The sequence below is a fragment of the Mauremys reevesii genome, linkage group 5 (assembly GCF_016161935.1).
Source record: "Mauremys reevesii isolate NIE-2019 linkage group 5, ASM1616193v1, whole genome shotgun sequence".
NCBI classification, from domain to species: domain Eukaryota; kingdom Metazoa; phylum Chordata; order Testudines; family Geoemydidae; genus Mauremys; species Mauremys reevesii.
In genome coordinates, this window is record NC_052627.1 from 16,790,428 (window position 1) to 16,804,472 (window position 14,045).

The 14,045-nt window shown below is 42.7% G+C and overlaps 1 protein-coding gene across 2 annotated transcripts in view; it reads right to left on the reverse strand.

The window, feature by feature from the left end:
• Window positions 1-14,045, reverse strand: part of ANTXR2 (ANTXR cell adhesion molecule 2) — a 164,849-nt gene that overhangs the window by 127,524 nt on the left and 23,280 nt on the right. The gene's annotated exons all lie outside the window — the stretch shown is intronic.

The following is a 14,045-nucleotide window of genomic DNA, read 5'->3' on the forward strand; positions in this document are numbered from 1 at the left end:
GGACCTGATCTTACAAATTCTTACACACCTGTTTATTCTGTTCTGTTTCCTAAGCATTGTACCACAGGGACTAATATGTTAACTTTGGACTCTATTCAAAACAAATATTAATGTCTGGTTATGGCCTTGGAATTTCTGTGCAGCTTCCTAAATTTATTTCCCATGGACCCTAATCCTAATGTACAATCCAAAAGTGCATGATCCAAAGCCCAGTGACATCAATGGGAGTCTTTCAATGGGCTTTGGGTCAGTGTCAAAGCACATATACCAAGTTTTGGCATTAGTCCCCATGTAACGCAGAACAGGAATGCCCAGAGATCTCAAGTGTACTGGATTTTATGGGACATTTTGCATTTCAGCTGAACCAGGCAGCCTTTTCTGCTACACCAGCAAATCAACCAATGCTCACCCAAAGATGAGGGAGAGAATGATTCACCTACAGAATGCTCTTAAACCTAGGGGAAGGTGCACTCAGCTGGCAGCCAGAAGACCAAAGTTTCTGATCTCACCTCTACTGACTGCTATTTGATATTTCTGTGCATCTCAGAGTCCTTTTCATTAACTAATGCTTTGTGTGTGACTCACTTCTAGGATAAGGATCATTCCCCATTTTACAAATAAGTTGACTGACCAGGCTAAACAAGATCATTAAACCAGAGCAAGGACTAGAACCCAGGCCTCTACTATAACAGACCCCAGTCTTACCCAACTGAAACACATGGCATATCTAAAGCAAGTCTGGCTATCCTGTTACAAGGCTGTTTGCAACTACCATGTTAACCATTAGACAACACTCCCCCTACCAGAGTCAAGCTCAGAACCCAAGATTCCCAATCTCCAGCATTCCACTAATGTCTAGCAAATACTTGTGTGAGATGCTGTCAAAATGTTTGTAGCTGGTCCACAACCGGGTAATTGTTCTCCTTTAACTCAGGTGGTAGAGATCAGTGCTAGCATGTGACGTATACAGGTTCAAACATTACTGATGACCCAGGAACAGCGGTCCTTCCATGATGGAATCTGATTTTCCAGTCTTCTTTTTTAAAATGTTTATTTAATTCATACCATGAAAAAAGCATCCTTAAAGCAGGTTTTATAAAAACCAGGATGTTCTGGCAATTCTGGCATGACATGCAAACAAAACACAGGTATTACGCATGCTGGTCATTGTCACACATTTTGATTCCTTTTGTCACAAACAGGCAGGCTTAAAGGTGGACAGATATGGAAACACAGGTTTTCCTACATGCCCTGAAAGGATGACAAAAAAATCACCCAAGTGAGCATATTCAAAGAGAACATTCAGCCACATTGAGACAAATTTCAACATTTTTACTCCTTATTTCTGCCTGAGCTCCAAATATCATCATTCAAAGGCTGTGGATCATGAGAGATCAACAGTTCATTTTGCCTGTTTTTGAAAAGGACACACCTAACCTTCCTGGCTATTTGCCACACACTGGGTTTTATCTCAGGAAGGACAAACTTTTTTCTTTCTCTCTTTTGGCACAGACAAAAACAGCATCGCAACCAATCTTTCTTGACCACGTGGCGAGGGCTTGAAAAGTTCACTTCCCAGTAGTATCAACCACTGTGCTCCCGTGTCAAGGAGCATGAGACACTATTCCAGTATCTCTGGCAACCACAGATATTTATTTTACAGGAAATGGTCCTGGAAGTTCTTTACAGTCCAGCCATATAAACCCACTGTTGCCTAGTCTACGTCCCTCTACACTTAAAATGCTACAGCAGTGTAGACACTTACTGTAACCACAGGAGGGGCTCTCTCTTTGCTGAAGGTAGTGCACCTCCCGGAGAGGTGAATTCTTCCATCTGCCTACTGCTGTCTCTACAGAGGGCTAGGTCTCACACCCCAGAGAAAGGTAGCTATGCCAACATAACTTTTCAGTGTAGACCAACCCCTAGTTCTTATTCCATGAGACAAAGCCCCGGCCGCTCATGAGCAGGCACCGTGCCCATCCATCCATTGGTAGCCAAAAGATTACAAAAGAATCCAAGGTATTGAGTCTTTGACTCTATGTTTAACTGAATCATAAACCTAGCTCTGATGTGGGTCCAACTTTAAAGGGGAGGTTTTGTGACAGCATACAACAAGCCTGCCAAGTCACGCGGATTTGGTAATATCTTTTATTGGACCACCTTCTGTTGGTGAGAGAGAGACGAGCTTATACAAAGCTCTTCTTGACCTGAACAAGTCTATCTAATATGCTGGGACCAATACCACTACATTGCATGAGTCAGGTGGACGTCATTCAGATACAGTCTCCTCAACATCCAATTTTTTTTTTGACCACTCAATGGCAGATTAAGTGGAAACAGCAAGAGTAAGTCAGTCAAAAGTACAAGCTGGTTCTGCCAGGCTAAGCAGGATTACAGTCATGGAAGGGGAGCAGCATATCGAGCCTCCAACGTGTTCATATGTTGCAAGGAATAAACCTATACACTTGGCCCTCATTACTACAGTATCTAAGCACCTCACAACCACTAATTGATTTTATTATCCTCACAACGGCCCTGTGAGGTAGGGAGGTACCATCCCCAGGTACCAGAGACGCAACGGGGGCACAAGGTAGATTAAATAACCTGCCCAAGTTCTGCCTGACTAGGAATTGAACCCAGCCTTCCTGAATCCTAGTCTGGCGCCATCTTCACTCAGCCATACTATGTAGCAATTTTCTCAGTGTGCAGCCAGTTAATCTCATCCTCTTAAATCCAATATACATTTTAATTGGGTTTCACAGTTGTTGTGTAACAGTACATTTGGCAAGGAAGACCTCCAGTTTTGTTCAATGATTAATATTCATTACAGCAGCCAAAAAGCTGCTCTAGCTTACGCCAGCTGCCATGGGTCCTAAGAGACCTGTTACAACAGCCAAGGATTGTCAGAGCACACCAAAGCCCCAGCCACACCCACTAAACTGGCTGCAGGCAGGCAGAGTGACGCAGGAAACGCAACGTTGGCTCTACACCATGAGAAGAGTCTCAGCACTGGTGATCCTTCTATGCTGGCTGCCCTGGCTTTCACGCTTTGCAATGGTGATACAGTGTAAAGTGACTGTTGCGCAGGGAAGAATCTGGGTCTCTTTTTTTTCTTCTTCCAATACAGAGCCATCAAATTAAAAACATATTTGGTCCCACAATAGCAGCAGCAAGCGTGTGAACGCTTCCAATTCCATTCATCTCCATTCTGCCTCCTACTAACTCTGCTCACCTCACCCAGGTGTCGACTTGAAAAGATGGAGACCATTTAAATGGGAATATTATTAAGTATGGGCATTTTTCCCATTTTCCTTTTTAAAAATGTGAGGAAATTAAATAGAGCATGGTATTCCTTCAGTTACAAATTCACAATAAAAGCACTGTTTTTTCTAATAAGGAAACTTACTCTCATGAGTAGGCCTATTTAAGTCCATTGGACTATTCAGCCGCTTAAAGTTAAACACATGTGTAACTGTTTGCAGGATTGGGGCCTTCGCTACTACAGGTGGGAGTAGTGCTCACCATTGGCCTAACTCTGCTCTCAGAAGAGTCAATGGGATTGTTACCAGAAACTTCAGTGGGAGAAGAGTTAGGCCAACACATAAGAACTACTGGGTCAGACCAAACGTCCATCTAGCCCAGTATCCTGTCTTCGGACAATGGCCAATGCCAGGTGCCCCAGAGGGAATGAACAGAACAGGTAAACACATTGCACTTTTGAGAATCCCAGCCTATAGCAATTTGTCAAGATTCTGTTTGTGTGCTTATGCGTGTGGCATCTTTAAGGTGGAATAACTCCCTCTCTCACGTCTCCTTTTCCTCCCTTTATGTTTTGTTTTTACTACTCCACCCTGCTTGTTGGTGGTTTCTATTGCTGCATCTCCAGATCCAGTACCGAGCAGGAACAATTACAACATATTTGTATGTGCCAATTTCCCTTTTTTCTTACAACCGAAAAGCACAAAAGCAGATCTGGATAAGATACAGCTTAGAGAGATTTATTAGATCTGAGGCACAAAAAATGAGTGTAAATAAAGAGTTCAGCCTATATTCATCCTCTTGGCACCAGTTATTTCACAATTCCAACAGTAGATGTCCTGCTGGGACAATCTGACTCCAAGTGTGAAAAGATTTTTTTTTTAAATACTGTCATTAAAAATAAACAGTTGCCTTGACACAAAATTTCCATAGCTTAAACTATTCTTTTCTTTCACTTGGCTTGAGAAAGCCCCAATTCTTCCACGAGAGCTTCAAAAGTTCTTGGCAAAGACCAGGGCCTGGGTGTGCATGATTCCTCAATTGTATTTCTTAACTCTCGATATGAAGGTCAAGTGGTTTCCGAAAGAATAAAACCTGCCTGGCTTGCTTTGACTTGCAGTGTAAAGGTCCTTAACCTTGCTGTCTCTATGACATTCAAACGAGGCTGCTCCCAACCTTCAAAAATCTTCAGTCCCTAATGGCCTATACTGAAAAAAGTAACAGCATTACAGAAATCTACCGTATCATCCCTGAAATTCCTTCTGTGGAGCAACAATCATTTCACAGGAGCAGAACTACAAAAAAAACCACCCTGTAATCATTTGATATTAGAAACATATGGGACCTCACTGGAAATAGATCCATCAGCCTATTGTCTTTCCTCAAAAATAAGTTTTCCCTTCCTGCTCAATTCTCCCATGTCAGTGGGAGCCCACTGGTCACTCAATTCTCCCATGTGACCAGAAATCTGGACATTCCTTCACAGCAATACTTACACACAGGGCCAGATTCTCCATCTCCCACAGAGTGGAAGTCAGAAGTATCATCCAGGTAATGGGGCAAATCCCGCTAGTCATACCCAGGAACATGAGCAGTGCCATTGTCTTCACTGGGCTGCTCAACTAACAATTAAGCAACTGGACCTAGCCATCATAATAGAAAAAAGAAAATGTCTTCAAAGACAGGCAAGCTACATTAATCCTGTAACACTCGGGAGAGAGAGATTTTTGCACCTTGAAAGGATGTACGGGAATGTCTTATCCTTTCTTTTCCCCTTTCTCTCTCTGGCCCCCACTCTTTTTTTCTGGTTAACTCTGTTCTTCCTTCTGCAATGTTATTTCATAGAAGTCAACAAAGCGCACCTACATTTCACTAAAATGCTCATCCCTTTCCTTTTTTTTTTTTTTTAAAAAATCTAAATACTGTCAAACTCTTTGATCCAAACTATGTTTGCTCATTTGTCTCCTTGGTGCCCCATTCATTGTTAGGTATGCACTGGGGACCTGAGTCAAACCCCAATTACTGCCATTGATTTCAATGAGCTTTGCCTCAGCCCCTTAAGAAATACATCCTCCCACACATGCCAGGCTGCAGAGCTCCCTGCAGGGCTCTCACTGAAAGCCAGAACCTGTAGTAGCCCCCCGCCATATGGGATCTCAATGGACAGAGGATCTGCTAGCACTGACAGAGCTCCCACACCTTTACTGGCCCTCACTTGTCCCACAACTAAACACTCCTGCACCTCCCCACACCGGGAACCCCGACACAGGCCTTGAGCAGTTCATCCAAATCCTCCTCCCACTTCCCATAGGGTAGGATTTTCCAAAGCACTCAGCATTGGCCTACTCTACTCCCATTCAAGTCGATGGGAGTTTTACCACAGACTTCACAGGGAGCGGAGTTTGGCCAACACAGAGCGCTTATTGAAAATTCCTCCCACAGCTGAACCATGATAGTTTTGCTCCATCTGAGATTCTCTCAGACCAAGGAGGATGGGCAGGATTTGCCCCATAGTGAATGACTTGAACTGTGTTTTTGCATTTTTGCCCACTGCTCCAATTTACCTGAAAAAGTGTAACGTGCAAATGAACCGATCAATAGTTTCATTCCCCTTTTTGAAAAATCTATTCTTAACCACACTTGTTGTGGAAAACTCGGGCACAATATAAAGCGCAATAGGTCGGCAACACTGCGATGCTATTGACAAAAGACAACCCGTAACTTTGAATTCCGTTCTTTCCTGGCTCAGGATGATGAAGCCAAATGACTTTGTGCTGCAAATTCAATATTTACAAACTCACTGCACACAAGTAAACCTGAAATAATTACTATATAAGGCCATCCTTGAATAGGACTGTGCTTGAATAAGTACTCTGCTGACATACAACAAATTCAAACTGTAAACGTTCTTGATATAGTTGCATGCAGGGGAGAGATTCAAGGAGCTGATGTCATCTTTTCTATTTCCAGAGTTTCATGCCAAATACAGAGCCCTGTTTTCCCCTGAACATAAAGGCCTTGCTTCCAGGGAATTTCCTCACTGCCAGCTGCCCCACAAACACACATTTTCCCACAGCCCAGAATGTCGAATCAAGCAGAGACTGGCTATTCCCTTTAACCACATTACCTCCAGCCCTGTCCCCACTCATGGAACATAGACGTACATGCAGCTCATGTACCCCAGCCTAAATACAGGGGCACAGACTCCCACTGAAGTGGAGGGGATGGTAGGATGGTAAATATCAGACCTGGAAGCTTATGCCACAAACTTTATACATAAGCTTAAATTTCAGAAAATTAGGGGATTTCCATTCCTCAACAAACTAACTTCTTCGTTTTTCCCTGCACACAAGGGAAAAGAAAATGTTGCATTATGTATCATTTTAAGAAAATAAAAAGAAATGGAGCTAACAAGCAAGACCTGTGCCCATCACCATTCTGATCAATCTGGCCCCCATCTCTTTTTAAACTGTAAGTTCTTGAGTGCAGAGATCATGCCACCCTATGCGTGTCCATACAGATTATCGCACACTAGGGCCTTGATACTGACTGGAGTCTTTGGATGCTGCCTCAATATAAACACCACCACTTGTGGTGACATAACATGCATTCACTAGTCGAGGATAGGAAATACATCGCCAGGTCTGATCAGCTGTCTGATTTTGGAGGACAACAAGACAATTGTACTTAAAGGGCCTGATCCTTGAGTCACACCATTCTGTAAATGTGAAGGGGTTTAAAACTGAGGGTAAATGTAGTTTACACCCACTTTAAGCAGCCTTGGGGATTGTGTGATATGCTCTAAAAGGGTGTGATTTCGAAAGCAAGCTAACATATTGTGCATTAACTGGTTTGTGTAAACCCTGCTGGTGTGCTTTAACATAGTGCTGTTTGCAACAGCAGGAAGGAACCTTTAGCGCACATCAGCAGGATCTGCACGGACCAATTAACGTGCTACATGTTAGTGCACTTTAGAAATCATGCCCTTAGTTATAATGAGAATTGGGTCCTCCATGAAAATTGTCAGGGCTTTAATAATTCACTCGCCAATTCACCAGCAGCGAGTAATAAACGTGCCATGTCAAGTGGGCAGTCTAAACCATCTACTTCTGCAGAATTAAATCTTCATTGTTGAAAACGATTACATTTCTAACCTCGATGGCTGGAAGATAACCCTCCAATGTCAGCCAGTGCAGAGAAGGCTTCCTGAATCTGCAAACTATAACAGTGCTTTTGCTGCTCCCCCTCCCACCTCACAAAAAAAAGAAGCAGAGTGAGATTAACAAGGATGTGGTCAGTTTCACACTGCTATTTAGAGTTGCAAGTCAGAACAAAGAATCACATCAGTGTCACTCTGCTGCTGAATGAGCAGCAGCACAATCAGCAACAGGAACTATTCATGGGAGAAAAGGACCCAAAACATGGAACAGAGGTTGTGTATCAGAGAACCCTGCCCAGAGACATCTGGCAGAAGCCAGGAAGCTGGGAGTACACCTCTACCCCGATATCCCGCTGTCCTCGGGAGCCAAAAACATCTTACCGCGTTATAAGTGAAACCGCGTTATATCGAACTTGCTTTGATCCACCAGAGTGCGCAGCCCCGCCCCCCTGGAGCGCTGCTTTACCGGGTTATATCTGAATTCGTGTTATATCGGGGTAGAGGTGTAGTAAGAACATCCCCTGCCCTTCTCCCAAACACACAATTTAGTAGGCTCAGCAGGGGAACAGCAAATTCCTTGTCCTTTCCAGCAGCCAGAGGATGCATTTTAAAGACTAGCGTGTTTTAACTGCTATCTTAAAAGCAAACAGCACCAATACATCACGTGTTCACTGTCAAGAGAGACACCGCAGAGATCTCAAGAGACAGTTCAAGGCAACAAAACTGGAACTTTCACGAAGTCGCATATGGCCATTAAGTGAATGGATAATCTACAAATAGTTTTCACAGTCAGAAGTGTTTATTGGTAATAAGGGGCTAATCACTTGTCCACACAGTTTATCAGAATAAAGATATGCAAGCTAAGCCATGGATATGTGAGCACAAATTCATCTTTGCTGTAACTCCACTGACTTAATAACATTACATCAGGACTGAATGATGGGAATTCTCCCATCGGCCTTGCGCTGTCTGCACCGTGGGTTAGGTTGGTTTAGCTGCATCACTCAGGGATGTGGATTTTTCACATAGTTATACTGACCTAATTTGCTACTGTAGACCAGGCCTCAGTTGTGTTCAGTCCAATTTTGCCTCTCAGCCAGGAGGCTGGGAGTTTAGGCCCTGATCTAGTAAAACACTTAACCACATACTCAACTTTAAGCGTGTAAACAGTGCCACTGACTTCACTGGGAATACGCACTGGTTTAAAGTCAAGCATGTGCTCAGGTGCCTCGCTGCATCAGGGTTTTAAAGTCATATGCCAAGACTAATGTGCACACCCAGTTCTGTCATAGAAGTGCTGGACTTGGGATGTGCTCCCTCCTGGGAAACACTGTCCTTTGTATGGCCGCTACATAATCCATCTACTATTATTACAAGCTTGGCTGATCTGGGTTTACTAACTCGTTAATACATAGGCTTTTGGTAATCAGGCTCTTTTGGACTGTGACCAACTTCTTAGTTTTTTCTCTCTCTTTTTAAACAACTTTTTCTGTTCTGGAAAGTTGATAAGTTGAAAGTTCCACCGTCTGTAGTTTAGCACATCTCATTCTCAAGTAATTTCAGCTGCAGCCAAGACATAGGAGGGTGTATGTTCAGGAGTGGTTCAGCTCCTTCAGGAATATCTGAAGCTCAGTGCAAGTTCACAACTAGACATTATTTAAAGCCTCTGAAAAAAAAAGCCCAACGGCTATGTCAGCCCTTGAATTTGGGGGCAATTCCTTTCTATTGAACTAGTTTCCGAATAAGCTGTTTATAAGTACAATAGTTAGACTGGATGTTTGCAGTGTATAGGTCTACATAATTTCTGCTCCAACGCTTCCTGTTCTGCAGCCTCGTGTTTACTTCACTGTACATGTTATAAAGCGGCATAGTGGTTAGCCATTCTACTTCATTCATATAGGATTTAATTCAGTTAGAGGCATTGTACAGAAACATGGCCAGTTCTTGACCCGGTGCACTGAATCCATAGAAGCCTAAAGCTGAGTAAATTAAAAACAGTATCATGTTTGGTTAAAAATATTTCAGCTGGGGCGGGAGGGGCGCGGAAAAACACCTACACCAATCACCACATTAGCAGTTGTATAAAAACAGAAGCTCAACTGACAATAAATTATGAAAAGGAAGCCCACGTCTTTAGGAACTCCCCTCCCCGTCACCTCTTTGTGCTACGCTTGCCTCATTTCTGTCTTGTCACACAGTCTTGACACTGCTTGTGCAAACACCTTCTCCTCTGAATCCCCTGTTGTCTGCGACAAGCTGCTACTATCGCGTCTCCTCAGTCCAGTGTAAATCACGAATAATTGCACTGACATCAATGTATATTGGTGTAAGTGATATGAGAACTGAGGCTTCTCTCTTTTCAAATCCTAGCTAAACAACTATTTTCCCCTTTGCTAGTTCCTCTTAATGTTCTCTCCCTCTGCTGCTGTTATACGTGTAACAGAGCAATTATATAGTTTGCAGTAAAGTTGCGAAGTATTTCAGGTACAATTCTTATGAAAGGTGCTACAGAATGTTATTGTACTGCATGGTATTACACACACCCTGCTAAAAATATCTTTTCCTGTCACTGTTTCAACACATTTCACGTTCAAGGGCCCTTAAGAAAACAGTACACTAGCAACAACTTGTGATCAACATAACTGTACATTGACAATTAACAAAATATGTTAAGTGTCAATTCATTTCACGGCATCATTTGATTTTGCTTAGCCCAAGTCTGCAGTTCAAAAGTTTTGGCAGCAGCTAGCACCATAAATCATAAATCTCCTGGCATCTGTTCCTCCCATAAAACTACACACTGAGTTCAGGATTCTGGGCAGGTCATCAAGCACAGCTGGATTCTTTTCAGAGCAACCATATCAATTTTCAAGTCTATTTAATGTTATGAAAACAATAAATGGGACGAGCATACAAGAGATTTGTTTCCCTAAATTAAGAGATTAGCGTACCACAGATTATTGGAGGAATAGCTCGGAGAGATTTTAGTCACACTCAGCACATCAATATTTTGAACAATGTAAGCTTTTCAAGATTCCTGGTGGGTAGATGTTATTCACTACAGATTTATTTCTAATATACACCTCCATTTGTCTTTATTATTGCTCATTGGAAAATGGAAGCAGTTCCCCAGGGAGACTGGCCATTACTGTTTTCCCAGGAAGCCAACAGCTTGATAGGCGAAACTGTGTGTACAACAACATAACTAATGCATCTTCAGTACAATTATATTCCTGCTGTACATTCACAATCAATTTTTGAAAGAAAAAAAATGACCTAAACAGGCATGTGAAAGTTATGTTGACATTGCAGTAGAATAACTTTCACTAAAGTCATGCCCAGCAATCCGTGTGCAAAAAACATGTTTACGGTACTATTAACTCCTGTTCACTGCACTTGCAGCTTCGGGAGCCTGGAGTGCTGCCCACCATGCCCTGATAGCCACTCTTGTGTACGTTCACTGCAAAACATACCCTGCACAATTCTGAGCCCAAACAAAAAAGCACAAGGAATACGGTAAATGCCATTCTACCAATGTACACTATTCCCAAGAGTGACCAATATACGAAAATTCCAACCCACTAAAGCAGAGGTTACGATGTTCTGTAGGAATGCTATGACCACGAACAGCAAGCAAAACACAGCTGAGTATTAGTGGGTCCATACTGAAAGCAGCGCCATGAACCATGACAAAATACGAACCAAACTAAACTCTGAGAAGTGCTTGGGTCATGTCCATAGTATGGCATTTGCACAAAAGCCAAGAAATTTAGAATTGAAACTGGACCCCTCTTCCTAGCTTCCTGTCCTGAGCCCACATTGCACAAAGTACAAAATGACGTGTCTGTTGATTGACTCCACAATAACATGTTTCAAGGGACATCGCACAGCCTCGTAACAGAGAAAATATCTATAAAGGAGAGAATAAAACATGGGCGGGGAAGGGGCCAGGATACATGGCTACAACCAAGGCAAAGGTGGCACAAAAGTGAACCTTGGCATTCCGCTGCAAGCACTGGGTGCTGGGCACAAGTCTGAAGGCTGCTTCAAGCTACATCAGCTCCCAACAGACTGAAATGACAGCCAGAGCAGCCTTAGTGCACCTCCTTCCCTCCAACCAGGCCCCCTACACTGGCAGCCTAGAGGAGGTTGGCCTCCGAGTCACTGTGTTGATTCTAGAACACTGGAGCATCCCTACTACTTGAGGGTGACCCTCCGATGGCAGGTTACATTGATTCAATGACCTGCCTGATTTTTCCAGCAGTGCAGCACAGAGCCGCCACGCTGTCGCAAGAACCTGCCCCGCAATCCAAAAATGTCATGTTTAACGGCTGCAAGTCTCTCTCAGCGTCTCGTCCCATGCTGAAACATCAGGCAAGAGTAAGGCTGTTAAACCCAGATCCTCTGAGCTTCATCCCAACTATACAAAATTAGCGCGGGTTAAATTCATTTCCAGCTACACTGTTTTCCCGCACAGCGTCTGACAAGCCAGACTGGGTTGAGCCAAACGATGTTCGAACCAAGTTTACAAATGTGCTTAATCCAGGTTCTAAAATGGTTCAGCCTCATTCTCACTGACCAGCTGAACTGGGACTCTGTCTAACTCAGGTGTCCACGTGGCTTTCACGTGAGTCACAGAATGCCTCACTGGCGGACTTTTTTCAGCTTAGTTGAAATAATATTTTCACTATTATAAGGTGGTGAAAAGAACAGAGAATTAAATCTAAGGGGGAAGAGGTGCAACATACAGCAATGAGTTAATAGACTAGCCTTTCACCTATGGATACTTTGGCTCTGAATCCACTGAGCCTTATGGACTACTCACGATGTGTAAAGTTAAGCAAGTGCATACGTCTTCACAGGATCAGGGCCCTAGTGCTGAATTCAGCCCTGGTATAGGCAGGTGCACCTCTAAATTTATCCCTAGAACTCCAAAGGGAAGATAAACATTTAATTCTAAATTTCTTTGCTTTCTCGACTTTAACGGGAGTTAGACCCTCTCTTGCCATGGCCAAATTTGGCTTCAAAGATAAAAATTCATTGTAGATCATAAGAGTAAATGAGTACAGTGGATTACGTGACTTAATTTACCATGGTCCACCGTACACATTCACACTTAGGCCCTGTAAGTGTACGTATGTGCCTTAAGTTTTACAGCAGATCTTGTTTCTGGCCAGGCTGGGCTCTTCCCCACTCCAAACAATCGTTAATCACTTGAAAACAAATGATCTGACTCCAAAGATCTGACCTGGTTCTTCAGTGTAGCATTTTGCAAAGCCAAGAGCCGAGCGCTTCGAATTTAGCTCTAGTAAAAAATCCTTTTTAAAAATGCATGAGCCAGACAGAGCAGTGCAGCCCGGGCAAGATGAAATTCTGGGCAACTTCTGTGAGATAGTCAATGCTCAGATGTCAGCATAATGCTAAAACAAGCCCCGGCATCTCCCATTTTTGCCCAGGCATGTGTCTTTGCCACTTATTACCTACTGTGCAAATATGGTGTGGAAAGCAATCAGGCAACATGGCCACGCTACACTAAATGTTAGACACTCAATCCAAATTAATTTGAAACTTATCAAGGGTATTCATGGTGAAACACCATTTTGACATTGCACTCAAGTGACGCTGTAGAAAAGCAACAGCAAAAGTCACAAACATTGTGGGACCTACTTTTTATCTTCTGCCAAACATCTGTACTCTCCAAGGGCACCAAATACAATTACAGCTATTTCCTGAGGTTACATTAGCGTAGCGTGTAAACCAGGAGGAAGTTTTAAAAGGGGTGGGAGGGGGAGGAAGGGCTACCATCCCCTCCCCCACCTAAATGAAAAAAATGAAAATACATGGAACATATGGACTGCATAAAACAACCAGTGATGTAATATCATAATATTAGTGAGGTTACTCTAATTATACAGTGTCTAAGCAATGCCTCATTTTGCAATTACTTAGTAAACTAGATACAGATTATGAAACAGCAGGTCATAAGGGATGCATATTTTAACCCAATCAGTCTTTCCCCTCAAATTAAAAAAAAACAACCTTGCTTATGAAACATTAATTACAAAGGCCATGACAAATTGTTAGCTTCAATAGCAGAAGGGAACTTTAAAAACATTGTTAAGGAAAGTCTAACCTTAAAAAACAACTCATCACTAAGGAAACGCTAACTATACTTCAGCTGGACTTCTGAAGGCTTCATTTTGTTTAAACAGTTTACAGTATCCGTTATGTAATGTAACTGAGAACAGTTTAGGGATATCTGACAAGTCAAATCCAAATCATAAGGCACACAATGAGCATACACACACACAAAAAAAAAAAACCTGGAACCTTGGCAGTTACGTTGCCGGCTTATCAAGCTCAGTGTTCTAGAGGAGAACATGATATGATTTGTAATATGTCAGAGAATGTCAAATTAAGGGCTGTACAATCCTGAAGGGTAGAGCAGAAAACATTCTATTCCGGGCCATTGAGTCTCTTTAACAACTACATGCAATAATTCCCAAAACTATCTACTCGTCATCTCAATCACACGGAAAAACATAGCACAATGTTAGCTCTAAAGCTTGCACCAAGTGCAGCTAGAGTATTAGGCCATCCATGTGGATTAAGGAGGAGACTGATCTAA